The sequence below is a fragment of the Lepisosteus platostomus genome, chromosome 23 (assembly GCF_059453375.1).
Source record: "Lepisosteus platostomus isolate fLepPlt1 chromosome 23, fLepPlt1.hap1, whole genome shotgun sequence".
Lineage (NCBI taxonomy): Eukaryota > Metazoa > Chordata > Actinopteri > Semionotiformes > Lepisosteidae > Lepisosteus > Lepisosteus platostomus.
In genome coordinates this window covers 2813703-2839471 of record NC_142633.1, presented here as the reverse complement: position 1 = coordinate 2839471, position 25769 = coordinate 2813703, and positions in this window count along the sequence as shown.

Below are 25769 nucleotides of genomic sequence, written 5' to 3'. Positions count from 1 at the left end.
GAAGTCTGAAAAAACACGTTTATTTCGGGTTGAAAAACACGTTTTGAAAAGTGTGCTGTAACTGCCCCATAAGTTAAATGGGGGTGACCAAACTTGCAGAAACATGTTTATTTCTACTGAAAAACACATTTTGACAACTTCTGCACAATGGGGTTAAGAGCTGAGTGTGTGGGCTCTTCTGAGCCTTGCTGTTACATGGGGATTCAAGAGTCTGAAAAAACGCGTTTATTTCGGGCTGAAAAACACGTTTTGAAACGTGTGCTGTTACTGCCCCATAACTTACATGGGGTTGACCAAACTTGCAGAAACATGTTTATTTCTACTGAAAAACACGTTTTGACACTTTCTGCACACTGGGGTTCAGAGCTGAGTGTGTGGGCTCTTCTGAGCCTTGCTGTTACATGGGGATTCAAGTGTCTGAAAAAACGCGTTTATTTCGGGCTGAAAAACACGTTTTGAAAATTTTGCTGTTACTGCCCCATAACTTACATGGGGTTGACCAAACTTGCAGAAACATGTTTATTTCTGCTGAAAAACACGTTTTGACACTTTCTGCACACTGGGGTTAAGAGCTGAGTGTGTGGGCTCTTCTGAGCCTTGCAGTTACATTGGGATTCTGAAGTCTGAAAAAACGCGTTTATTTCGGGCTGAAAAACACGTTTTGAATAGTGTGCTGTAACTGCCCCATAAGTTAAATGGGGGTGACCAAACTTGCAGAAACATGTTTATTTCTGCTGAAAAACACATTTTGACAACTTCTGCACACTGGGGTTAAGAGCTGAGTGTGTGGGCTCTTCTGAGCCTTCCTGTTACATGGGGATTCAAGTGTCTGAAAAAACGCGTTTATTTCGGGCTGAAAAACACGTTTTGAAACATGTGCTGTTACTGCCCCATAACTTACATGGGGTTGACCAAACTTGCAGAAACATGTTTATTTCTACTGAAAAACACGTTTTGACACTTTCTGCACACTGGGGTTCAGAGCTGAGTGTGTGGGCTCTTCTGAGCCTTGCTGTTACATGGGGATTCAGTTGTCTGAAAAAACGCGTTTATTTCGGGCTGAAAAACACGTTTTGAAAAGTGTGCCGCTACTGCCCCATAACTTACATGGAGTTGACCAAACATGCAGAAACATGTTTATTTCTGCTGAAAAACACGTTTTGACCCTTTCTGCACACTGGGGTTAAGAGCTGAGTGTGTGGGCTCTTCTGAGTTTTGCTGTTACATGGAGATTCAGTTGTCTGAAAAAACGCGTTTATTTCGGGCTGAAAAACACGTTTTGAAAAGTGTGCTGTTACTGCCCCATAACTTACATGGGGTTGACCAAACTTGCAGAAACATGTTTATTTCTGCTGAAAAACACGTTGTGACCCTTTCTGCACACTGGGGTTAACAGCTGAACGTGTGGGCTCTTCTGAGCCTTGCTGTTACATGGGGATTCAGTTGTCTGAAAAAACGCGTTTATTTCGGGCTGAAAAACTCGTTTTGAAAATTTTGCTGTTACTGCCCCATAACTTACATGGGGTTGACCAAACTTGCAGAAACATGTTTATTTCTGCTGAAAAACACGTTCTGACCCTTTCTGCACACTGGGGTTAAGAGCTGAGTGTGTGGGCTCTTCTGAGACTTGCTGTTACATTGGAATTCAGTTGTCTGAAAAATCGCGTTTATTTCGGGCTGAAAAACACGTTTTGAAAAGTGTGCCGTTACTGCCCCATAACTTACATGGGGTTGACCAAACTTGCAGAAACATGTTTATTTGTGTAGAAAAACACGTTTTGACACTTTCTGCACACTGGGGTTAAGAGCTGAGTGTGTGGGCTCTTCTGAGACTTGCTGTTACATGGGGATTCAGTTGTCTGAAAAATCGCGTTTATTTCGGGCTGAAAAACACGTTTTGAAACATGTGCTGTTACTGCCCCATAACTTACATGGGGTTGACCAAACTTGCAGAAACATGTTTATTTCTACTGAAAAACACGTTTTGACACTTTCTGCACACTGGGGTTCAGAGCTGAGTGTGTGGGCTCTTCTGAGCCTTGCTGTTACATGGGGATTCAGTTGTCTGAAAAAACGCGTTTATTTCGGGCTGAAAAACACGTTTTGAAAATTTTGCTGTTACTGCCCCATAACTTACATGGGGTTGACCAAACTTGCAGAAACATGTTTATTTCTGCTGAAAAACACGTTCTGACCCTTTCTGCACACTGGGGTTAAGAGCTGAGTGTGTGGGCTCTTCTGAGACTTGCTGTTACATTGGAATTCAGTTGTCTGAAAAATCGCGTTTATTTCGGGCTGAAAAACACGTTTTGAAAAGTGTGCCGTTACTGCCCCATAACTTACATGGGGTTGACCAAACTTGCAGAAACATGTTTATTTGTGTAGAAAAACACGTTTTGACACTTTCTGCACACTGGGGTTAAGAGCTGAGTGTGTGGGCTCTTCTGAGACTTGCTGTTACATGGGGATTCAGTTGTCTGAAAAATCGCGTTTATTTCGGGCTGAAAAACACGTTTTGAAACATGTGCTGTTACTGCCCCATAACTTACATGGGGTTGACCAAACTTGCAGAAACATGTTTATTTCTGCTGAAAAACACGTTTTGACCGTTTCTGCACACTGGGGTTAAGAGCTGAGTGTGTGGGCTGTTCTGTGACTTGCTGTTACAGTGGGATTCAGTTGTCTGAAAAAACGCGTTTATTTCGGGCTGAAAAACACGTTTTGAAAAGTGTGCCGCTACTGCCCCATAACTTACATGGAGTTGACCAAACTTGCAGAAACATGTTTATTTCTGCTGAAAAACACGTTTTGACCCTTTCTGCAAACTGGGGTTAAGAGCTGAGTGTGTGGGCTCTTCTGAGCCTTGCTGTTACATGGAGATTCAGTTGTCTGAAAAAACGCGTTTATTTCGGGCTGAAAAACACGTTTTGAAAAGTGTGCTGTTACTGCCCCATAACTTACATGGGGTTGACCAAACTTGCAGAAACATGTTTATTTCTGCTGAAAAACACGTTGTGACCCTTTCTGCACACTGGGGTTAACAGCTGAACGTGTGGGCTCTTCTGAGCCTTGCTGTTACATGGGGATTCAGTTGTCTGAAAAAACGCGTTTATTTCGGGCTGAAAAACACGTTTTGAAAAGTGTGCCGCTACTGCCCCATAACTTACATGGAGTTGACCAAACTTGCAGAAACATGTTTATTTCTGCTGAAAAACACGTTTTGACCCTTTCTGCACACTGGGGTTAACAGCTGAACGTGTGGGCTCTTCTGAGCCTTGCTGTTACATGGGGATTCAGTTGTCTGAAAAAACGCGTTTATTTCGGGCTGAAAAAGACGTTTTGAAAATTGTGCTGTTACTGCCCCATAACTTACATGGGGTTGACCAAACTTGCAGAAACATGTTTATTTCTGCTGAAAAACACGTTTTGACCGTTTCTGCACACTGGGGTTAAGAGCTGAGTGTGTGGGCTGTTCTGTGACTTGCTGTTACAGTGGGATTCAGTTGTCTGAAAAAACGCGTTTATTTCGGGCTGAAAAACACGTTTTGAAAAGTGTGCCGCTACTGCCCCATAACTTACATGGAGTTGACCAAACTTGCAGAAACATGTTTATTTCTGCTGAAAAACACGTTTTGACCCTTTCTGCAAACTGGGGTTAAGAGCTGAGTGTGTGGGCTCTTCTGAGCCTTGCTGTTACATGGAGATTCAGTTGTCTGAAAAAACGCGTTTATTTCGGGCTGAAAAACACGTTTTGAAAAGTGTGCTGTTACTGCCCCATAACTTACATGGGGTTGACCAAACTTGCAGAAACATGTTTATTTCTGCTGAAAAACACGTTGTGACCCTTTCTGCACACTGGGGTTAACAGCTGAACGTGTGGGCTCTTCTGAGCCTTGCTGTTACATGGGGATTCAGTTGTCTGAAAAAACGCGTTTATTTCGGGCTGAAAAACACGTTTTGAAAATTGTGCTGTTACTGCCCCATAACTGACATGGGGTTGACCAAACTTGCAGAAACATGTTTATTTCTGCTGAAAAACACGTTTTGACCGTTTCTGCACACTGGGGTTAAGAGCTGAGTGTGTGGGCTGTTCTGTGACTTGCTGTTACAGTGGGATTCTGAAGTCTGAAAAAACGCGTTTATTTCGGGCTGAAAAACACGTTTTGAAAAGTGTGCTGTTACTGCCCCATAAGTTAAATGGGGGTGACCAAACTTGCAGAAACATGTTTATTTCTGCTGAAAAACACGTTTTGACACTTTCTGCACACTGGGGTTAAGAGCTGAGTGTGTGGGCTCTTCTGAGCCTTGCAGTTACAGTGGGATTCTGAAGACTGAAAAAACGCGTTTATTTCGGGCTGAATAACACGTTTTGAAAAGTGTGCTGTAACTGCCCCATAAGTTAAATGGGGGTGACCAAACTTGCAGAAACATGTTTATTTCTGCTGAAAAACACATTTTGACAACTTCTGCACACTGGGGTTAAGAGCTGAGTGTGTGGGCTCTTCTGAGCCTTGCTGTTACATGGTGATTCAAGTGTTTGAAAAAACGCGTTTATTTCGGGCTGAAAAACACGTTTTGAAACGGGTGCTGTTACTGCCCCATAACTTACATGGGGTTGACCAAACTTGCAGAAACATGTTTATTTCTACTGAAAAACACGTTTTGACACTTTCTGCACACTGGGGTTCAGAGCTGAGTGTGTGGGCTCTTCTGAGCCTTGCTGTTACATGGGGATTCAGTTGTCTGAAAAAACGCGTTTATTTCGGGCTGAAAAACACGTTTTGAAAAGTGTGCCGCTACTGCCCCATAACTTACATGGAGTTGACCAAACTTGCAGAAACATGTTTATTTCTGCTGAAAAACACGTTTTGACCCTTTCTGCACACTGGGGTTAACAGCTGAACGTGTGGGCTCTTCTGAGCCTTGCTGTTACATGGGGATTCAGTTGTCTGAAAAAACGCGTTTATTTCGGGCTGAAAAACTCGTTTTGAAAATTTTGCTGTTACTGCCCCATAACTTACATGGGGTTGACCAAACTTGCAGAAACATGTTTATTTCTGCTGAAAAACACGTTTTGACCCTTTCTGCACACTGGGGTTAACAGCTGAACGTGTGGGCTCTTCTGAGCCTTGCTGTTACATGGGGATTCAGTTGTCTGAAAAAACGCGTTTATTTCGGGCTGAAAAACTCGTTTTGAAAATTTTGCTGTTACTGCCCCATAACTTACATGGGGTTGACCAAACTTGCAGAAACATGTTTATTTCTGCTGAAAAACACGTTCTGACCCTTTCTGTACACTGGGGTTAAGAGCTGAGTGTGTGGGCTCTTCTGAGACTTGCTGTTACATTGGAATTCAGTTGTCTGAAAAATCGCGTTTATTTCGGGCTGAAAAACACGTTTTGAAAAGTGTGCCGTTACTGCCCCATAACTTACATGGGGTTGACCAAACTTGCAGAAACATGTTTATTTGTGTAGAAAAACACGTTTTGACACTTTCTGCACACTGGGGTTAAGAGCTGAGTGTGTGGGCTCTTCTGAGACTTGCTGTTACATGGGGATTCAGTTGTCTGAAAAATCGCGTTTATTTCGGGCTGAAAAACACGTTTTGAAACATGTGCTGTTACTGCCCCATAACTTACATGGGGTTGACCAAACTTGCAGAAACATGTTTATTTCTACTGAAAAACACGTTTTGACACTTTCTGCACACTGGGGTTCAGAGCTGAGTGTGTGGGCTCTTCTGAGCCTTGCTGTTACATGGGGATTCAGTTGTCTGAAAAAACGCGTTTATTTCGGGCTGAAAAACACGTTTTGAAAAGTGTGCCGCTACTGCCCCATAACTTACATGGAGTTGACCAAACTTGCAGAAACATGTTTATTTCTGCTGAAAAACACGTTTTGACCCTTTCTGCACACTGGGGTTAACAGCTGAACGTGTGGGCTCTTCTGAGCCTTGCTGTTACATGGGGATTCAGTTGTCTGAAAAAACGCGTTTATTTTGGGCTGAAAAAGACGTTTTGAAAATTGTGCTGTTACTGCCCCATAACTTACATGGGGTTGACCAAACTTGCAGAAACATGTTTATTTCTGCTGAAAAACACGTTTTGACCGTTTCTGCACACTGGGGTTAAGAGCTGAGTGTGTGGGCTGTTCTGTGACTTGCTGTTACAGTGGGATTCAGTTGTCTGAAAAAACGCGTTTATTTCGGGCTGAAAAACAGGTTTTGAAAAGTGTGCCGCTACTGCCCCATAACTTACATGGAGTTGACCAAACTTGCAGAAACATGTTTATTTCTGCTGAAAAACACGTTTTGACCCTTTCTGCAAACTGGGGTTAAGAGCTGAGTGTGTGGGCTCTTCTGAGCCTTGCTGTTACATGGAGATTCAGTTGTCTGAAAAAACGCGTTTATTTCGGGCTGAAAAACACGTTTTGAAAAGTGTGCTGTTACTGCCCCATAACTTACATGGGGTTGACCAAACTTGCAGAAACATGTTTATTTCTGCTGAAAAACACGTTGTGACCCTTTCTGCACACTGGGGTTAACAGCTGAACGTGTGGGCTCTTCTGAGCCTTGCTGTTACATGGGGATTCAGTTGTCTGAAAAAACGCGTTTATTTCGGGCTGAAAAACACGTTTTGAAAATTGTGCTGTTACTGCCCCATAACATACATGGGGTTGACCAAACTTGCAGAAACATGTTTATTTCTGCTGAAAAACACGTTTTGACCGTTTCTGCACACTGGGGTTAAGAGCTGAGTGTGTGGGCTCTTCTGAGCCTTGCAGTTACAGTGGGATTCTGAAGACTGAAAAAACGCGTTTATTTCGGGCTGAATAACACGTTTTGAAAAGTGTGCTGTAACTGCCCCATAAGTTAAATGGGGGTGACCAAACTTGCAGAAACATGTTTATTTCTGCTGAAAAACACATTTTGACAACTTCTGCACACTGGGGTTAAGAGCTGAGTGTGTGGGCTCTTCTGAGCCTTGCTGTTACATGGTGATTCAAGTGTTTGAAAAAACGCGTTTATTTCGGGCTGAAAAACACGTTTTGAAACGTGTGCTGTTACTGCCCCATAACTTACATGGGGTTGACCAAACTTGCAGAAACATGTTTATTTCTGCTGAAAAACACGTTTTGACACTTTCTGCACACTGGGGTTAAGAGCTGAGTGTGTGGGCTCTTCTGAGCCTTGCAGTTACATTGGGATTCTGAAGTCTGAAAAAACACGTTTATTTCGGGTTGAAAAACACGTTTTGAAAAGTGTGCTGTAACTGCCCCATAAGTTAAATGGGGGTGACCAAACTTGCAGAAACATGTTTATTTCTACTGAAAAACACATTTTGACAACTTCTGCACAATGGGGTTAAGAGCTGAGTGTGTGGGCTCTTCTGAGCCTTGCTGTTACATGGGGATTCAAGTGTCTGAAAAAACGCGTTTATTTCGGGCTGAAAAACACGTTTTGAAACGTGTGCTGTTACTGCCCCATAACTTACATGGGGTTGACCAAACTTGCAGAAACATGTTTATTTCTACTGAAAAACACGTTTTGACACTTTCTGCACACTGGGGTTCAGAGCTGAGTGTGTGGGCTCTTCTGAGCCTTGCTGTTACATGGGGATTCAAGTGTCTGAAAAAACGCGTTTATTTCGGGCTGAAAAACACGTTTTGAAAATTTTGCTGTTACTGCCCCATAACTTACATGGGGTTGACCAAACTTGCAGAAACATGTTTATTTCTGCTGAAAAACACGTTTTGACACTTTCTGCACACTGGGGTTAAGAGCTGAGTGTGTGGGCTCTTCTGAGCCTTGCAGTTACATTGGGATTCTGAAGTCTGAAAAAACGCGTTTATTTCGGGCTGAAAAACACGTTTTGAATAGTGTGCTGTAACTGCCCCATAAGTTAAATGGGGGTGACCAAACTTGCAGAAACATGTTTATTTCTGCTGAAAAACACATTTTGACAACTTCTGCACACTGGGGTTAAGAGCTGAGTGTGTGGGCTCTTCTGAGCCTTCCTGTTACATGGGGATTCAAGTGTCTGAAAAAACGCGTTTATTTCGGGCTGAAAAACACGTTTTGAAACATGTGCTGTTACTGCCCCATAACTTACATGGGGTTGACCAAACTTGCAGAAACATGTTTATTTCTACTGAAAAACACGTTTTGACACTTTCTGCACACTGGGGTTCAGAGCTGAGTGTGTGGGCTCTTCTGAGCCTTGCTGTTACATGGGGATTCAGTTGTCTGAAAAAACGCGTTTATTTCGGGCTGAAAAACACGTTTTGAAAAGTGTGCCGCTACTGCCCCATAACTTACATGGAGTTGACCAAACATGCAGAAACATGTTTATTTCTGCTGAAAAACACGTTTTGACCCTTTCTGCACACTGGGGTTAAGAGCTGAGTGTGTGGGCTCTTCTGAGTTTTGCTGTTACATGGAGATTCAGTTGTCTGAAAAAACGCGTTTATTTCGGGCTGAAAAACACGTTTTGAAAAGTGTGCTGTTACTGCCCCATAACTTACATGGGGTTGACCAAACTTGCAGAAACATGTTTATTTCTGCTGAAAAACACGTTGTGACCCTTTCTGCACACTGGGGTTAACAGCTGAACGTGTGGGCTCTTCTGAGCCTTGCTGTTACATGGGGATTCAGTTGTCTGAAAAAACGCGTTTATTTCGGGCTGAAAAACTCGTTTTGAAAATTTTGCTGTTACTGCCCCATAACTTACATGGGGTTGACCAAACTTGCAGAAACATGTTTATTTCTGCTGAAAAACACGTTCTGACCCTTTCTGCACACTGGGGTTAAGAGCTGAGTGTGTGGGCTCTTCTGAGACTTGCTGTTACATTGGAATTCAGTTGTCTGAAAAATCGCGTTTATTTCGGGCTGAAAAACACGTTTTGAAAAGTGTGCCGTTACTGCCCCATAACTTACATGGGGTTGACCAAACTTGCAGAAACATGTTTATTTGTGTAGAAAAACACGTTTTGACACTTTCTGCACACTGGGGTTAAGAGCTGAGTGTGTGGGCTCTTCTGAGACTTGCTGTTACATGGGGATTCAGTTGTCTGAAAAATCGCGTTTATTTCGGGCTGAAAAACACGTTTTGAAACATGTGCTGTTACTGCCCCATAACTTACATGGGGTTGACCAAACTTGCAGAAACATGTTTATTTCTACTGAAAAACACGTTTTGACACTTTCTGCACACTGGGGTTCAGAGCTGAGTGTGTGGGCTCTTCTGAGCCTTGCTGTTACATGGGGATTCAGTTGTCTGAAAAAACGCGTTTATTTCGGGCTGAAAAACACGTTTTGAAAAGTGTGCCGCTACTGCCCCATAACTTACATGGAGTTGACCAAACTTGCAGAAACATGTTTATTTCTGCTGAAAAACACGTTTTGACCCTTTCTGCACACTGGGGTTAACAGCTGAACGTGTGGGCTCTTCTGAGCCTTGCTGTTACATGGGGATTCAGTTGTCTGAAAAAACGCGTTTATTTCGGTCTGAAAAAGACGTTTTGAAAATTGTGCTGTTACTGCCCCATAACTTACATGGGGTTGACCAAACTTGCAGAAACATGTTTATTTCTGCTGAAAAACACGTTTTGACCGTTTCTGCACACTGGGGTTAAGAGCTGAGTGTGTGGGCTGTTCTGTGACTTGCTGTTACAGTAGGATTCAGTTGTCTGAAAAAACGCGTTTATTTCGGGCTGAAAAACAGGTTTTGAAAAGTGTGCCGCTACTGCCCCATAACTTACATGGAGTTGACCAAACTTGCAGAAACATGTTTATTTCTGCTGAAAAACACGTTTTGACCCTTTCTGCAAACTGGGGTTAAGAGCTGAGTGTGTGGGCTCTTCTGAGCCTTGCTGTTACATGGAGATTCAGTTGTCTGAAAAAAACGCGTTTATTTCGGGCTGAAAAACACGTTTTGAAAAGTGTGCTGTTACTGCCCCATAACTTACATGGGGTTGACCAAACTTGCAGAAACATGTTTATTTCTGCTGAAAAACACGTTGTGACCCTTTCTGCACACTGGGGTTAAGAGCTGAGTGTGTGGGCTCTTCTGAGCCTTGCTGTTACATGGAGATTCAGTTGTCTGAAAAAACGCGTTTATTTCGTGCTGAAAAAAACGTTTTGAAAAGTGTGCTGTTACTGCCCCATAACTTACATGGGGTTGACCAAACTTGCAGAAACATGTTTATTTCTGCTGAAAAACACGTTGTGACCCTTTCTGCACACTGGGGTTAACAGCTGAACGTGTGGGCTCTTCTGAGCCTTGCTGTTACATGGGGATTCAGTTGTCTGAAAAAACGCGTTTATTTCGGGCTGAAAAACACGTTTTGAAAATTTTGCTGTTACTGCCCCATAACTTACATGGCGTTGACCAAACTTGCAGAAACATGTTTATTTCTGCTGAAAAACACGTTCTGACCCTTTCTGCACACTGGGGTTAAGAGCTGAGTGTGTGGTCTCTTCTGAGCCTTGCAGTTACAGTGGGATTCTGAAGTCAGAAAAAACGCGTTTATTTCGGGCTGAAAAACACGTTTTGAAAAGTGTGCTGTTACTTCCCCATAACTTACATGGGGTTGACCAAACTTGCAGAAACATGTTTATTTCTGCTGAAAAACACGTTTTGACCTTTTCTGCACACTGGGGTTAAGAGCTGAGTGTGTGGGCTCTTCTGAGACTTGCTGTTACATGGGGATTCAGTTGCCTGAAAAATCGCGTTTATTTCGGGCTGAAAAACACGTTTTGAAACATGTGCTGTTACTGCCCCATAACTTACATAGGGTTGACCAAACTTGCAGAAACATGTTTATTTCTACTGAAAAACACGTTTTGACACTTTCTGCACACTGGGGTTCAGAGCTGAGTGTGTGGGCTCTTCTGAGCCTTGCTGTTACATGGGGATTCAGTTGTCTGAAAAAACGCGTTTATTTCGGGCTGAAAAACACGTTTTGAAACGTGTGCTGTTACTGCCCCATAACTTACATGGGGTTGACCAAACTTGCAGAAACATGTTTATTTCTGCTGAAAAACACGTTTTGACCGTTTCTGCACACTGGGGTTAAGAGCTGAGTGTGTGGGCTGTTCTGTGACTTGCTGTTACAGTGGGATTCTGAAGTCTGAAAAAACGCGTTTATTTCGGGCTGAAAAACACGTTTTGAAAAGTGTGCTGTTACTGCCCCATAAGTTAAATGGGGGTGACCAAACTTGCAGAAACATGTTTATTTCTGCTGAAAAACACGTTTTGACACTTTCTGCACACTGGGGTTAAGAGCTGAGTGTGTGGGCTCTTCTGAGCCTTGCAGTTACATTGGGATTCTGAAGTCTGAAAAAACACGTTTATTTCGGGCTGAAAAACACGTTTTGAAAAGTGTGCTGTAACTGCCCCATAAGTTAAATGGGGGTGACCAAACTTGCAGAAACATGTTTATTTCTACTGAAAAACACATTTTGACAACTTCTGCACAATGGGGTTAAGAGCTGAGTGTGTGGGCTCTTCTGAGCCTTGCTGTTACATGGGGATTCAAGTGTCTGAAAAAACGCGTTTATTTCGGGCTGAAAAACACGTTTTGAAACGTGTGCTGTTACTGCCCCATAACTTACATGGGGTTGACCAAACTTGCAGAAACATGTTTATTTCTACTGAAAAACACGTTTTGACACTTTCTGCACACTGGGGTTCAGAGCTGAGTGTGTGGGCTCTTCTGAGCCTTGCTGTTACATGGGGATTCAGTTGTCTGAAAAAACGCGTTTATTTCGGGCTGAAAAACACGTTTTGAAAAGTGTGCCGCTACTGCCCCATAACTTACATGGAGTTGACCAAACTTGCAGAAACATGTTTATTTCTGCTGAAAAACACGTTTTGACCCTTTCTGCACACTGGGGTTAAGAGCTTAGTGTGTGGGCTCTTCTGAGTTTTGCTGTTACATGGAGATTCAGTTGTCTGAAAAAACGCGTTTATTTCGGGCTGAAAAACACGTTTTGAAAAGTGTGCTGTTACTGCCCCATAACTTACATGGGGTTGACCAAACTTGCAGAAACATGTTTATTTCTGCTGAAAAACACGTTGTGACCCTTTCTGCACACTGGGGTTAACAGCTGAACGTGTGGGCTCTTCTGAGCCTTGCTGTTACATGGGGATTCAGTTGTCTGAAAAAACGCGTTTATTTCGGGCTGAAAAACACGTTTTGAAAATTTTGCTGTTACTGCCCCATAACTTACATGGGGTTGACCAAACTTGCAGAAACATGTTTATTTCTGCTGAAAAACACGTTCTGACCCTTTCTGCACACTGGGGTTAAGAGCTGAGTGTGTGGGCTCTTCTGAGACTTGCTGTTACATTGGAATTCAGTTGTCTGAAAAATCGCGTTTATTTCGGGCTGAAAAACACGTTTTGAAAAGTGTGCCGTTACTGCCCCATAACTTACATGGGGTTGACCAAACTTGCAGAAACATGTTTATTTGTGTAGAAAAACACGTTTTGACACTTTCTGCACACTGGGGTTAAGAGCTGAGTGTGTGGGCTCTTCTGAGACTTGCTGTTACATGGGGATTCAGTTGTCTGAAAAATCGCGTTTATTTCGGGCTGAAAAACACGTTTTGAAACATGTGCTGTTACTGCCCCATAACTTACATGGGGTTGACCAAACTTGCAGAAACATGTTTATTTGTGTAGAAAAACACGTTTTGACACTTTCTGCACACTGGGGTTAAGAGCTGAGTGTGTGGGCTCTTCTGAGCCTTGCTGTTACATGGGGATTCAGTTGTCTGAAAAAACGCGTTTATTTCGGGCTAAAAAACACGTTTTGAAAAGTGTGCCGCTACTGCCCCATAACTTACATGGAGTTGATCAAACTTGCAGAAACATGTTTATTTCTGCTGAAAAACACGTTTTGACCCTTTCTGCACACTGGGGTTAACAGCTGAACGTGTGGGCTCTTCTGAGCCTTGCTGTTACATGGGGATTCAGTTGTCTGAAAAAACGCGTTTATTTCGGGCTGAAAAAGACGTTTTGAAAATTGTGCTGTTACTGCCCCATAACTTACATGGGGTTGACCAAACTTGCAGAAACATGTTTATTTCTGCTGAAAAACACGTTTTGACCGTTTCTGCACACTGGGGTTAAGAGCTGAGTGTGTGGGCTGTTCTGTGACTTGCTGTTACAGTGGGATTCAGTTGTCTGAAAAAACGCGTTTATTTCGGGCTGAAAAACACGTTTTGAAAAGTGTGCCGCTACTGCCCCATAACTTACATGGAGTTGACCAAACTTGCAGAAACATGTTTATTTCTGCTGAAAAACACGTTTTGACCCTTTCTGCAAACTGGGGTTAAGAGCTGAGTGTGTGGGCTCTTCTGAGCCTTGCTGTTACATGGAGATTCAGTTGTCTGAAAAAACGCGTTTATTTCGGGCTGAAAAACACGTTTTGAAAAGTGTGCTGTTACTGCCCCATAACTTACATGGGGTTGACCAAACTTGCAGAAACATGTTTATTTCTGCTGAAAAACACGTTGTGACCCTTTCTGCACACTGGGGTTAACAGCTGAACGTGTGGGCTCTTCTGAGCCTTGCTGTTACATGGGGATTCAGTTGTCTGAAAAAACGCGTTTATTTCGGGCTGAAAAACACGTTTTGAAAAGTGTGCTGTTACTGCCCCATAAGTTAAATGGGGGTGACCAAACTTGCAGAAACATGTTTATTTCTGCTGAAAAACACGTTTTGACACTTTCTGCACACTGGGGTTAAGAGCTGAGTGTGTGGGCTCTTCTGAGCCTTGCAGTTACAGTGGGATTCTGAAGACTGAAAAAACGCGTTTATTTCGGGCTGAATAACACGTTTTGAAAAGTGTGCTGTAACTGCCCCATAAGTTAAATGGGGGTGACCAAACTTGCAGAAACATGTTTATTTCTGCTGAAAAACACATTTTGACAACTTCTGCACACTGGGGTTAAGAGCTGAGTGTGTGGGCTCTTCTGAGCCTTGCTGTTACATGGTGATTCAAGTGTTTGAAAAAACGCGTTTATTTCGGGCTGAAAAACACGTTTTGAAACGGGTGCTGTTACTGCCCCATAACTTACATGGGGTTGACCAAACTTGCAGAAACATGTTTATTTCTACTGAAAAACACGTTTTGACACTTTCTGCACACTGGGGTTCAGAGCTGAGTGTGTGGGCTCTTCTGAGCCTTGCTGTTACATGGGGATTCAGTTGTCTGAAAAAACGCGTTTATTTCGGGCTGAAAAACACGTTTTGAAAAGTGTGCCGCTACTGCCCCATAACTTACATGGAGTTGACCAAACTTGCAGAAACATGTTTATTTCTGCTGAAAAACACGTTTTGACCCTTTCTGCACACTGGGGTTAACAGCTGAACGTGTGGGCTCTTCTGAGCCTTGCTGTTACATGGGGATTCAGTTGTCTGAAAAAACGCGTTTATTTCGGGCTGAAAAAGACGTTTTGAAAATTGTGCTGTTACTGCCCCATAACTTACATGGGGTTGACCAAACTTGCAGAAACATGTTTATTTCTGCTGAAAAACACGTTTTGACCGTTTCTGCACACTGGGGTTAAGAGCTGAGTGTGTGGGCTGTTCTGTGACTTGCTGTTACAGTGGGATTCAGTTGTCTGAAAAAACGCGTTTATTTCGGGCTGAAAAACACGTTTTGAAAAGTGTGCCGCTACTGCCCCATAACTTACATGGAGTTGACCAAACTTGCAGAAACATGTTTATTTCTGCTGAAAAACACGTTTTGACCCTTTCTGCAAACTGGGGTTAAGAGCTGAGTGTGTGGGCTCTTCTGAGCCTTGCTGTTACATGGAGATTCAGTTGTCTGAAAAAACGCGTTTATTTCGGGCTGAAAAACACGTTTTGAAAAGTGTGCTGTTACTGCCCCATAACTTACATGGGGTTGACCAAACTTGCAGAAACATGTTTATTTCTGCTGAAAAACACGTTGTGACCCTTTCTGCACACTGGGGTTAACAGCTGAACGTGTGGGCTCTTCTGAGCCTTGCTGTTACATGGGGATTCAGTTGTCTGAAAAAACGCGTTTATTTCGGGCTGAAAAACACGTTTTGAAAATTGTGCTGTTACTGCCCCATAACTTACATGGGGTTGACCAAACTTGCAGAAACATGTTTATTTCTGCTGAAAAACACGTTTTGACCGTTTCTGCACACTGGGGTTAAGAGCTGAGTGTGTGGGCTGTTCTGTGACTTGCTGTTACAGTGGGATTCTGAAGTCTGAAAAAACGCGTTTATTTCGGGCTGAAAAACACGTTTTGAAAAGTGTGCTGTTACTGCCCCATAAGTTAAATGGGGGTGACCAAACTTGCAGAAACATGTTTATTTCTGCTGAAAAACACGTTTTGACACTTTCTGCACACTGGGGTTAAGAGCTGAGTGTGTGGGCTCTTCTGAGCCTTGCAGTTACAGTGGGATTCTGAAGACTGAAAAAACGCGTTTATTTCGGGCTGAATAACACGTTTTGAAAAGTGTGCTGTAACTGCCCCATAAGTTAAATGGGGGTGACCAAACTTGCAGAAACATGTTTATTTCTGCTGAAAAACACATTTTGACAACTTCTGCACACTGGGGTTAAGAGCTGAGTGTGTGGGCTCTTCTGAGCCTTGCTGTTACATGGTGATTCAAGTGTTTGAAAAAACGCGTTTATTTCGGGCTGAAAAACACGTTTTGAAACGTGTGCTGTTACTGCCCCATAACTTACATGGGGTTGACCAAACTTGCAGAAACATGTTTATTTCTGCTGAAAAACACGTTGTGACCCTTTCTGCACACTGGGGTTAACAGCTGAACGTGTGGGCTCTTCTGAGCCTTGCTGTTACATGGGGATTCAAGTGTCTGAAAAAACGCGTTTATTTCGGGCTGAAAAACACGTTTTGAAACGTGTGCTGTTACTGCCCAATAACTTACATGGGGTTGACCAAACTTGCAGAAACATGTTTATTTCTACTGAAAAACACGTTTTGACACTTTCTGCACACTGGGGTTCAGAGCTGAGTGTGTGGGCTCTTCTGAGCCTTGCTGTTACATGGGGATTCAGTTGTCTGAAAAAACGCGTTTATTTCGGGCTGAAAAACACGTTTTGAAACGTGTGCTGTTACTGCCCCATAACTTACATGGGGTTGACCAAACTTGCAGAAACATGTTTATTTCTGCTGAAAAACACGTTTTGACCGTTTCTGCACACTGGGGTTAAGAGCTGAGTGTGTGGGCTGTTCTGTGACTTGCTGTTACAGTGGGATTCTGAAGTCTGAAAAAACGCGTTTATTTCGGGCTGAAAAACACGTTTTGAAAAGTGTGCTGTTACTGCCCCATAAGTTAAATGGGGGTGACCAAACTTGCAGAAACATGTTTATTTCTGCTGAAAAACACGTTTTGACACTTTCTGCACACTGGGGTTAAGAGCTGAGTGTGTGGGCTCTTCTGAGCCTTGCAGTTACATTGGGATTCTGAAGTCTGAAAAAACACGTTTATTTCGGGTTGAAAAACACGTTTTGAAAAGTGTGCTGTAACTGCCCCATAAGTTAAATGGGGGTGACCAAACTTGCAGAAACATGTTTATTTCTACTGAAAAACACATTTTGACAACTTCTGCACAATGGGGTTAAGAGCTGAGTGTGTGGGCTCTTCTGAGCCTTGCTGTTACATGGGGATTCAAGTGTCTGAAAAAACGCGTTTATTTCGGGCTGAAAAACACGTTTTGAAACGTGTGCTGTTACTGCCCCATAACTTACATGGGGTTGACCAAACTTGCAGAAACATGTTTATTTCTACTGAAAAACACGTTTTGACACTTTCTGCACACTGGGGTTCAGAGCTGAGTGTGTGGGCTCTTCTGAGCCTTGCTGTTACATGGGGATTCAAGTGTCTGAAAAAACGCGTTTATTTCGGGCTGAAAAACACGTTTTGAAAATTTTGCTGTTACTGCCCCATAACTTACATGGGGTTGACCAAACTTGCAGAAACATGTTTATTTCTGCTGAAAAACACGTTTTGACACTTTCTGCACACTGGGGTTAAGAGCTGAGTGTGTGGGCTCTTCTGAGCCTTGCAGTTACATTGGGATTCTGAAGTCTGAAAAAACGCGTTTATTTCGGGCTGAAAAACACGTTTTGAATAGTGTGCTGTAACTGCCCCATAAGTTAAATGGGGGTGACCAAACTTGCAGAAACATGTTTATTTCTGCTGAAAAACACATTTTGACAACTTCTGCACACTGGGGTTAAGAGCTGAGTGTGTGGGCTCTTCTGAGCCTTCCTGTTACATGGGGATTCAAGTGTCTGAAAAAACGCGTTTATTTCGGGCTGAAAAACACGTTTTGAAACATGTGCTGTTACTGCCCCATAACTTACATGGGGTTGACCAAACTTGCAGAAACATGTTTATTTCTACTGAAAAACACGTTTTGACACTTTCTGCACACTGGGGTTCAGAGCTGAGTGTGTGGGCTCTTCTGAGCCTTGCTGTTACATGGGGATTCAGTTGTCTGAAAAAACGCGTTTATTTCGGGCTGAAAAACACGTTTTGAAAAGTGTGCCGCTACTGCCCCATAACTTACATGGAGTTGACCAAACATGCAGAAACATGTTTATTTCTGCTGAAAAACACGTTTTGACCCTTTCTGCACACTGGGGTTAAGAGCTGAGTGTGTGGGCTCTTCTGAGTTTTGCTGTTACATGGAGATTCAGTTGTCTGAAAAAACGCGTTTATTTCGGGCTGAAAAACACGTTTTGAAAAGTGTGCTGTTACTGCCCCATAACTTACATGGGGTTGACCAAACTTGCAGAAACATGTTTATTTCTGCTGAAAAACACGTTGTGACCCTTTCTGCACACTGGGGTTAACAGCTGAACGTGTGGGCTCTTCTGAGCCTTGCTGTTACATGGGGATTCAGTTGTCTGAAAAAACGCGTTTATTTCGGGCTGAAAAACTCGTTTTGAAAATTTTGCTGTTACTGCCCCATAACTTACATGGGGTTGACCAAACTTGCAGAAACATGTTTATTTCTGCTGAAAAACACGTTCTGACCCTTTCTGCACACTGGGGTTAAGAGCTGAGTGTGTGGGCTCTTCTGAGACTTGCTGTTACATTGGAATTCAGTTGTCTGAAAAATCGCGTTTATTTCGGGCTGAAAAACACGTTTTGAAAAGTGTGCCGTTACTGCCCCATAACTTACATGGGGTTGACCAAACTTGCAGAAACATGTTTATTTGTGTAGAAAAACACGTTTTGACACTTTCTGCACACTGGGGTTAAGAGCTGAGTGTGTGGGCTCTTCTGAGACTTGCTGTTACATGGGGATTTAGTTGTCTGAAAAATCGCGTTTATTTCGGGCTGAAAAACACGTTTTGAAACATGTGCTGTTACTGCCCCATAACTTACATGGGGTTGACCAAACTTGCAGAAACATGTTTATTTCTACTGAAAAACACGTTTTGACACTTTCTGCACACTGGGGTTCAGAGCTGAGTGTGTGGGCTCTTCTGAGCCTTGCTGTTACATGGGGATTCAGTTGTCTGAAAAAACGCGTTTATTTCGGGCTGAAAAACACGTTTTGAAAAGTGTGCCGCTACTGCCCCATAACTTACATGGAGTTGACCAAACTTGCAGAAACATGTTTATTTCTGCTGAAAAACACGTTTTGACCCTTTCTGCACACTGGGGTTAACAGCTGAACGTGTGGGCTCTTCTGAGCCTTGCTGTTACATGGGGATTCAGTTGTCTGAAAAAACGCGTTTATTTCGGGCTGAAAAAGACGTTTTGAAAATTGTGCTGTTACTGCCCCATAACTTACATGGGGTTGACCAAACTTGCAGAAACATGTTTATTTCTGCTGAAAAACACGTTTTGACCGTTTCTGCACACTGGGGTTAAGAGCTGAGTGTGTGGGCTCTTCTGAGCCTTGCTGTTACAGTGGGATTCAGTTGTCTGAAAAAACGCGTTTATTTCGGGCTGAAAAACACGTTTTGAAAAGTGTGCTGTTACTGCCCCATAACTTACATGGGGTTGACCAAACTTGCAGAAACATGTTTATTTCTGCTGAAAAACACGTTGTGACCCTTTCTGCACACTGGGGTTAACAGCTGAACGTGTGGGCTCTTCTGAGCCTTGCTGTTACATGGGGATTCAGTTGTCTGAAAAAACGCGTTTATTTCGGGCTGAAAAACACGTTTTGAAAATTGTGCTGTTACTGCCCCATAACTTACATGGGGTTGACCAAACTTGCAGAAACATGTTTATTTCTGCTGAAAAACACGTTTGGACCGTTTCTGCACACTGGGGTTAAGAGCTGAGTGTGTGGGCTGTTCTGTGACTTGCCGTTACAGTGGGATTCTGAAGTCTGAAAAAACGCGTTTATTTCGGGCTGAAAAACACGTTTTGAAAAGTGTGCTGTTACTGCCCCATAAGTTAAATGGGGGTGACCAAACTTGCAGAAACATGTTTATTTCTGCTGAAAAACACGTTTTGACACTTTCTGCACACTGGGGTTAAGAGCTGAGTGTGTGGGCTCTTCTTAGCCTTGCAGTTACAGTGGGATTCTGAAGACTGAAAAAACGCGTTTATTTCGGGCTGAATAACACGTTTTGAAAAGTGTGCTGTAACTGCCCCATAAGTTAAATGGGGGTGACCAAACTTGCAGAAACATGTTTATTTCTGCTGAAAAACACATTTTGACAACTTCTGCACACTGGGGTTAAGAGCTGAGTGTGTGGGCTCTTCTGAGCCTTGCTGTTACATGGTGATTCAAGTGTTTGAAAAAACGCGTTTATTTCGGGCTGAAAAACACGTTTTGAAACGTGTGCTGTTACTGCCCCATAACTTACATGGGGTTGACCAAACTTGCAGAAACATGTTTATTTCTGCTGAAAAACACGTTGTGACCCTTTCTGCACACTGGGGTTAACAGCTGAACGTGTGGGCTCTTCTGAGCCTTGCTGTTACATGGGGATTCAAGTGTCTGAAAAAACGCGTTTATTTCGGGCTGAAAAACACGTTTTGAAACGTGTGCTGTTACTGCTCAATAACTTACATGGGGTTGACCAAACTTGCAGAAACATGTTTATTTCTACTGAAAAACACGTTTTGACACTTTCTGCACACTGGGGTTCAGAGCTGAGTGTGTGGGCTCTTCTGAGCCTTGCTGTTACATGGGGATTCAGTTGTCTGAAAAAACGCGTTTATTTCGGGCTGAAAAACACGTTTTGAAACGTGTGCTGTTACTGCCCCATAACTTACATGGGGTTGACCAAACTTGCAGAAACATGTTTATTTCTGCTGAAAAACACGTTTTGACCGTTTCTGCACACTGGGGTTAAGAGCTGAGTGTGTGGGCTGTTCTGTGACTTGCTGTTACAGTGGGATTCTGAAGTCTGAAAAAACGCGTTTATTTCGGGCTGAAAAACACGTTTTGAAAAGTGTGCTGTTACTGCCCCATAAGTTAAATGGGGGTGACCAAACTTGCAGAAACATGTTTATTTCTGCTGAAAAACACGTTTTGACACTTTCTGCACACTGGGGTTAAGAGCTGAGTGTGTGGGCTCTTCTGAGCCTTGCAGTTACATTGGGATTCTGAAGTCTGAAAAAACACGTTTATTTCGGGTTGAAAAACACGTTTTGAAAAGTGTGCTGTAACTGCCCCATAAGTTAAATGGGGGTGACCAAACTTGCAGAAACATGTTTATTTCTACTGAAAAACACATTTTGACAACTTCTGCACAATGGGGTTAAGAGCTGAGTGTGTGGGCTCTTCTGAGCCTTGCTGTTACATGGGGATTCAAGTGTCTGAAAAAACGCGTTTATTTCGGGCTGAAAAACACGTTTTGAAACGTGTGCTGTTACTGCCCCATAACTTACATGGGGTTGACCAAACTTGCAGAAACATGTTTATTTCTACTGAAAAACACGTTTTGACACTTTCTGCACACTGGGGTTCAGAGCTGAGTGTGTGGGCTCTTCTGAGCCTTGCTGTTACATGGGGATTCAAGTGTCTGAAAAAACGCGTTTATTTCGGGCTGAAAAACACGTTTTGAAAATTTTGCTGTTACTGCCCCATAACTTACATGGGGTTGACCAAACTTGCAGAAACATGTTTATTTCTGCTGAAAAACACGTTTTGACACTTTCTGCACACTGGGGTTAAGAGCTGAGTGTGTGGGCTCTTCTGAGCCTTGCAGTTACATTGGGATTCTGAAGTCTGAAAAAACGCGTTTATTTCGGGCTGAAAAACACGTTTTGAATAGTGTGCTGTAACTGCCCCATAAGTTAAATGGGGGTGACCAAACTTGCAGAAACATGTTTATTTCTGCTGAAAAACACATTTTGACAACTTCTGCACACTGGGGTTAAGAGCTGAGTGTGTGGGCTCTTCTGAGCCTTCCTGTTACATGGGGATTCAAGTGTCTGAAAAAACGCGTTTATTTCGGGCTGAAAAACACGTTTTGAAACATGTGCTGTTACTGCCCCATAACTTACATGGGGTTGACCAAACTTGCAGAAACATGTTTATTTCTACTGAAAAACACGTTTTGACACTTTCTGCACACTGGGGTTCAGAGCTGAGTGTGTGGGCTCTTCTGAGCCTTGCTGTTACATGGGGATTCAGTTGTCTGAAAAAACGCGTTTATTTCGGGCTGAAAAACACGTTTTGAAAAGTGTGCCGCTACTGCCCCATAACTTACATGGAGTTGACCAAACATGCAGAAACATGTTTATTTCTGCTGAAAAACACGTTTTGACCCTTTCTGCACACTGGGGTTAAGAGCTGAGTGTGTGGGCTCTTCTGAGTTTTGCTGTTACATGGAGATTCAGTTGTCTGAAAAAACGCGTTTATTTCGGGCTGAAAAACACGTTTTGAAAAGTGTGCTGTTACTGCCCCATAACTTACATGGGGTTGACCAAACTTGCAGAAACATGTTTATTTCTGCTGAAAAACACGTTGTGACCCTTTCTGCACACTGGGGTTAACAGCTGAACGTGTGGGCTCTTCTGAGCCTTGCTGTTACATGGGGATTCAGTTGTCTGAAAAAACGCGTTTATTTCGGGCTGAAAAACTCGTTTTGAAAATTTTGCTGTTACTGCCCCATAACTTACATGGGGTTGACCAAACTTGCAGAAACATGTTTATTTCTGCTGAAAAACACGTTCTGACCCTTTCTGCACACTGGGGTTAAGAGCTGAGTGTGTGGGCTCTTCTGAGACTTGCTGTTACATTGGAATTCAGTTGTCTGAAAAATCGCGTTTATTTCGGGCTGAAAAACACGTTTTGAAAAGTGTGCCGTTACTGCCCCATAACTTACATGGGGTTGACCAAACTTGCAGAAACATGTTTATTTGTGTAGAAAAACACGTTTTGACACTTTCTGCACACTGGGGTTAAGAGCTGAGTGTGTGGGCTCTTCTGAGACTTGCTGTTACATGGGGATTCAGTTGTCTGAAAAATCGCGTTTATTTCGGGCTGAAAAACACGTTTTGAAACATGTGCTGTTACTGCCCCATAACTTACATGGGGTTGACCAAACTTGCAGAAACATGTTTATTTCTACTGAAAAACACGTTTTGACACTTTCTGCACACTGGGGTTCAGAGCTGAGTGTGTGGGCTCTTCTGAGCCTTGCTGTTACATGGGGATTCAGTTGTCTGAAAAAACGCGTTTATTTCGGGCTGAAAAACACGTTTTGAAAAGTGTGCCGCTACTGCCCCATAACTTACATGGAGTTGACCAAACTTGCAGAAACATGTTTATTTCTGCTGAAAAACACGTTTTGACCCTTTCTGCACACTGGGGTTAACAGCTGAACGTGTGGGCTCTTCTGAGCCTTGCTGTTACATGGGGATTCAGTTGTCTGAAAAAACGCGTTTATTTCGGTCTGAAAAAGACGTTTTGAAAATTGTGCTGTTACTGCCCCATAACTTACATGGGGTTGACCAAACTTGCAGAAACATGTTTATTTCTGCTGAAAAACACGTTTTGACCGTTTCTGCACACTGGGGTTAAGAGCTGAGTGTGTGGGCTGTTCTGTGACTTGCTGTTACAGTGGGATTCAGTTGTCTGAAAAAACGCGTTTATTTCGGGCTGAAAAACAGGTTTTGAAAAGTGTGCCGCTACTGCCCCAAAACTTACATGGAGTTGACCAAACTTGCAGAAACATGTTTATTTCTGCTGAAAAACACGTTTTGACCCTTTCTGCAAACTGGGGTTAAGAGCTGAGTGTGTGGGCTCTTCTGAGCCTTGCTGTTACATGGAGATTCAGTTGTCTGAAAAAAACGCGTTTATTTCGGGCTGAAAAACACGTTTTGAAAAGTGTGCTGTTACTGCCCCATAACTTACATGGGGTTGACCAAACTTGCAGAAACATGTTTATTTCTGCTGAAAAACACGTTGTGACCCTTTCTGCACACTGGGGTTAAGAGCTGAGTGTGTGGGCTCTTCTGAGCCTTGCTGTTACATGGAGATTCAGTTGTCTGAAAAAACGCGTTTATTTCGTGCTGAAAAAAACGTTTTGAAAAGTGTGCTGTTACTGCCCCATAACTTACATGGGGTTGACCAAACTTGCAGAAACATGTTTATTTCTGCTGAAAAACACGTTGTGACCCTTTCTGCACACTGGGGTTAACAGCTGAACGTGTGGGCTCTTCTGAGCCTTGCTGTTACATGGGGATTCAGTTGTCTGAAAAAACGCGTTTATTTCGGGCTGAAAAACACGTTTTGAAAATTTTGCTGTTACTGCCCCATAACTTACATGGCGTTGACCAAACTTGCAGAAACATGTTTATTTCTGCTGAAAAACACGTTCTGACCCTTTCTGCACACTGGGGTTAAGAGCTGAGTGTGTGGTCTCTTCTGAGCCTTGCAGTTACAGTGGGATTCTGAAGTCAGAAAAAACGCGTTTATTTCGGGCTGAAAAACACGTTTTGAAAAGTGTGCTGTTACTTCCCCATAACTTACATGGGGTTGACCAAACTTGCAGAAACATGTTTATTTCTGCTGAAAAACACGTTTTGACCTTTTCTGCACACTGGGGTTAAGAGCTGAGTGTGTGGGCTCTTCTGAGACTTGCTGTTACATGGGGATTCAGTTGTCTGAAAAATCGCGTTTATTTCGGGCTGAAAAACACGTTTTGAAACATGTGCTGTTACTGCCCCATAACTTACATAGGGTTGACCAAACTTGCAGAAACATGTTTATTTCTACTGAAAAACACGTTTTGACACTTTCTGCACACTGGGGTTCAGAGCTGAGTGTGTGGGCTCTTCTGAGCCTTGCTGTTACATGGGGATTCAGTTGTCTGAAAAAACGCGTTTATTTCGGGCTGAAAAACACGTTTTGAAACGTGTGCTGTTACTGCCCCATAACTTACATGGGGTTGACCAAACTTGCAGAAACATGTTTATTTCTGCTGAAAAACACGTTTTGACCGTTTCTGCACACTGGGGTTAAGAGCTGAGTGTGTGGGCTGTTCTGTGACTTGCTGTTACAGTGGGATTCTGAAGTCTGAAAAAACGCGTTTATTTCGGGCTGAAAAACACGTTTTGAAAAGTGTGCTGTAACTGCCCCATAAGTTAAATGGGGGTGACCAAACTTGCAGAAACATGTTTATTTCTACTGAAAAACACATTTTGACAACTTCTGCACAATGGGGTTAAGAGCTGAGTGTGTGGGCTCTTCTGAGCCTTGCTGTTACATGGGGATTCAAGTGTCTGAAAAAACGCGTTTATTTCGGGCTGAAAAACACGTTTTGAAACGTGTGCTGTTACTGCCCCATAACTTACATGGGGTTGACCAAACTTGCAGAAACATGTTTATTTCTACTGAAAAACACGTTTTGACACTTTCTGCACACTGGGGTTCAGAGCTGAGTGTGTGGGCTCTTCTGAGCCTTGCTGTTACATGGGGATTCAGTTGTCTGAAAAAACGCGTTTATTTCGGGCTGAAAAACACGTTTTGAAAAGTGTGCCGCTACTGCCCCATAACTTACATGGAGTTGACCAAACTTGCAGAAACATGTTTATTTCTGCTGAAAAACACGTTTTGACCCTTTCTGCACACTGGGGTTAAGAGCTTAGTGTGTGGGCTCTTCTGAGTTTTGCTGTTACATGGAGATTCAGTTGTCTGAAAAAACGCGTTTATTTCGGGCTGAAAAACACGTTTTGAAAAGTGTGCTGTTACTGCCCCATAACTTACATGGGGTTGACCAAACTTGCAGAAACATGTTTATTTCTGCTGAAAAACACGTTGTGACCCTTTCTGCACACTGGGGTTAACAGCTGAACGTGTGGGCTCTTCTGAGCCTTGCTGTTACATGGGGATTCAGTTGTCTGAAAAAACGCGTTTATTTCGGGCTGAAAAACACGTTTTGAAAATTTTGCTGTTACTGCCCCATAACTTACATGGGGTTGACCAAACTTGCAGAAACATGTTTATTTCTGCTGAAAAACACGTTCTGACCCTTTCTGCACACTGGGGTTAAGAGCTGAGTGTGTGGGCTCTTCTGAGACTTGCTGTTACATTGGAATTCAGTTGTCTGAAAAATCGCGTTTATTTCGGGCTGAAAAACACGTTTTGAAAAGTGTGCCGTTACTGCCCCATAACTTACATGGGGTTGACCAAACTTGCAGAAACATGTTTATTTGTGTAGAAAAACACGTTTTGACACTTTCTGCACACTGGGGTTAAGAGCTGAGTGTGTGGGCTCTTCTGAGACTTGCTGTTACATGGGGATTCAGTTGTCTGAAAAATCGC